Here is a 3,337-nt window from a genome sequence, read left to right on the forward strand (position 1 = left end):
TTCCCTAATAAACCCCATAATCTGCGAGTTCTCTGTGGCCACTGCAGTGAATTATCAAACCCAGCAGAGCGGTGGTGGGTGCTGTGGGAAGAACAGTTGGTGTCAGGGTTGGTGAAAGGGCTGGAGGGAGACGGCATGTCTGTCCTGCACTGATGAAGAAAGGGATGTGCTCTCTCATTCAAGGAGCTTTCGAGATCTTGACCACACACTTCCTAACACTGATCCCAAGTTGTTCCTATTACTTCCAGGTTGATCCTGATTCTGAGTTGTTGCCTGTTACTTCCATATTAAACCACATAACTATGAATAAGGTCTTCGCATGTTTTGTGGTCATTGTAATGCATTAGGGAACCTAGAAGAGAAACAGAGATGTCTGTTGGAAGTGGCTGGTGTCTGAAACAATGGAGAAGCAGGAAGGCAGAGATATATATCTGATTTCCACCTTATTATTGTTGTTAGGTGCCGTTGAGTCATTTCCAACTCATAGTGACCCTGTGTACAACAGAACAAAACATTGCCCAATCCTACACACACACACACACAAAAAAAACCTAAATGTTTGAAAACAATTAGAAAACAATGCATTAAGAAATCAAATTGGTCAAGTGAACTCAAGCATAGTTTCCTTACCTGTGGGGCTCAGACTCCTGAGGACTTACAGAGTTACAGATCAAGAGATTCAAAATAAAAAATGTATTTTCCCAATCAAATGACTGCACTTCCTTAGCTGGAAGATTCTTCTTGCTCTAATTTATAATTATAGCGTCTTGTGGGAGGCCACCAAAATTTTAGGGTGGCTAAAAGGGTCACTTAATTTTTAATTTTTTTTTTTAAATTTGGGAGCCATTGATGTAAGCAATATAAGTTGCAAATTCAGGCAAGGCGAGATCAGGGATTTTTTATAGAGGAGAAAAATCATAAAGGGCTTAGTCCTTGGAAAAGAGGAGTTTAATTCTTTTGCCAGTTTCTTTATGTCCTGCCTTGGCAGGTTAGTTAGCAGAACATGTAGATAAAACTCAGGTGTCAAAGAATTAAGGCTGGTCATAATCTGTGTAAAAGGTTTTGTTTCCAAGCCAAAGAGAAAAAATCAGATGCTTTTTTTCTTTTATTTTAGCTGTACTAAATGATTTATTCACATACTGTATATATGTTCAGAATTAGGAAAGAGAAATATCTTTACAACTTCTGGGACTTCTTTTTGCAGTTTTGAAATGAGCAAAGCATTGTCATACTCATCCCATACTCATCCTCATGAGGAGTATAGGAGTATAGTGCAGTGGAATTACAGCTCCTTTTATAGGGTACTTTGAGATGGTTAGGTATAATGGCCTGTAGAAATGCAAGTGGTTCATAGGAAATGAGAGTTACTGCAGATGCTTTCCACCATGGCAGCTAAAGACAGATTTAAAAAAATAAATAAATACACCTCCAGACTCATAGAAAAAAGAAAAACAGAGATGAATGATCTTCTGAACTGCCTAGTAATTCCAGAGAAATTGTGCTACAGATGCAGGATCTTGTTCTCCTTCGAATCTAACATTATGTTGCAAAGAAGATGCATCAACTACAGGTAAGGACAGTAAAGAGTAATCCATTCAACAAACCCCAAGTCTACCATTTCTGGCAGTCTGGAACACAAAGATGGATAAAGCACATCTTCCATTTCCCTCCAAGCACACACCCGGCTTACATTTAGAAGTCTTTAAGGTAGGGTAGGGAGCTTTGGTGGGATAGTGCCTAAGGCACGTGACTGCTAACCAGAAGGCTGGTGGTTCACATCCACCGGTCACTCCTTGGAAAGAAAGCTGGGCAATCAAGTTCCGTAATGATGACACTGCCTCGGTCACTATGGGTTGGATATGGCTCAATGGCAGTGAGTTTGGGTTGTTTTTTTTTTTTTTTTGGAAGGTAGGGTAGGAATGGAAGGTACCTCTCATCTGTCAGTTTGTCATACTGTGGTGACTTGTATGTTGCAGTGGTGCTGGAGACTCTGTCACTGGTGTTTCAAATACCAGCAGGGTTGCCCATGGCAGACAGGTGTTAGCGGACAGAGCTTCCAGGCTAACACAGACTAGGAAGGAAGCCCTGGTGATTTTTTCTGAAAGTCAGCCAGTGGATCACAGCAGGACATTGTCCAATACAGTGCTGGAAGGTGAGCCCCCTAGGTTGGAAGGCGCTCAAACCACACAGTGGCTGCAACAATGGCCTGGGGCATCCCAATGATTGTGAAGATGGCACACGACCGGGCGACATTTCATTCTCTCATCCATGGGGTCATGCTGAGTTGGAGTTGACTCCAAGGCAGCTAACAAGTAAAGAAAAAGATGCCCTTCAAAATCAGAGAAAGGAAGCCCAGAAGCCCTTGATACTTTCACATTCTCTACTTTAAAAAACAAACAAAAAAAAAAATCAATCTAACTGTATGTTAAAAAAAAAAAAAAAAAAACACACATTCAGGTATTAGTACCAGGAGCCTTGGAGATATTAGTACTGAGAGACTGTAATCACCTAAGTTTGTGTATCTCACCTCCTATCTCCTATTCCTTTAAAGCGCTACAACAAATGGATAGAAATCAGTGCTATTTGAGCAAAAGGCTTGAAGTTCATTATCTGTCAGGCTGGAAATGATTTGGTTACTCCGGGGGTTTTGATTTTCATTTGCATGTGGTTCTGCCCAGCTTGCTGTTCTCCAGGCCGGGAAGAGAAAGCAACGCCTGCCCAGCCACAGTCCTTGTCATACTTGCGAAATGGCTGAGCCTGCTTCTGGGACGGCTGTGGGTGGGGAAAGTTCATGCTTCTAGAACACTGCAGGCTTGTCAAGCCAGCCATCACAGAAACAGTATCGCTGCGATTGTGATAGCTTCAAACCTCAAATCCAGTGTCGTGTTTTGTTTTCATTGCAAAACAGCAGGCAGCAAAACAGATAGAGTCTTGCCTGCTTGTTTCCATCCTTTCTTAGCAAGTCCTAAGAAGAATGCATGGGCGGACATTTCTGTTTAGTCTGGAAAAACAGCAGTGCAAAAAAGTACAAAGCGTTTCACTTCCTTTTGAACCTTTCTTGAGCAGAAAAGAGTGATTTGAAAATGATGTCTCTGGGCAGTAGAGAGTCACTTCCGGGGTGTTTTTGTCAAGAGATAACCTGCCGCATGACACCTCTTCCAATAGACTAAAGAGACACAGTTTATCATACATCTCTTCAACAGTTAAGTCATGTGGGAGTTTGATTTAACACCCGCTCCCTCACCATTCCAGGCACTCTGCTACAGGGACGGATCATGCTACTTACCAAGCATGTCATCCTTCTCCAGGGAATGGCCCCTTCTGACAACGTGACCAA

The sequence above is a fragment of the Orycteropus afer genome, unplaced genomic scaffold, assembly GCF_000298275.1.
Source record: "Orycteropus afer afer isolate SDZICR_OR568_19922 unplaced genomic scaffold, OryAfe1.0 scaffold00304, whole genome shotgun sequence".
Classification (NCBI taxonomy): Eukaryota; Metazoa; Chordata; class Mammalia; order Tubulidentata; family Orycteropodidae; genus Orycteropus; species Orycteropus afer.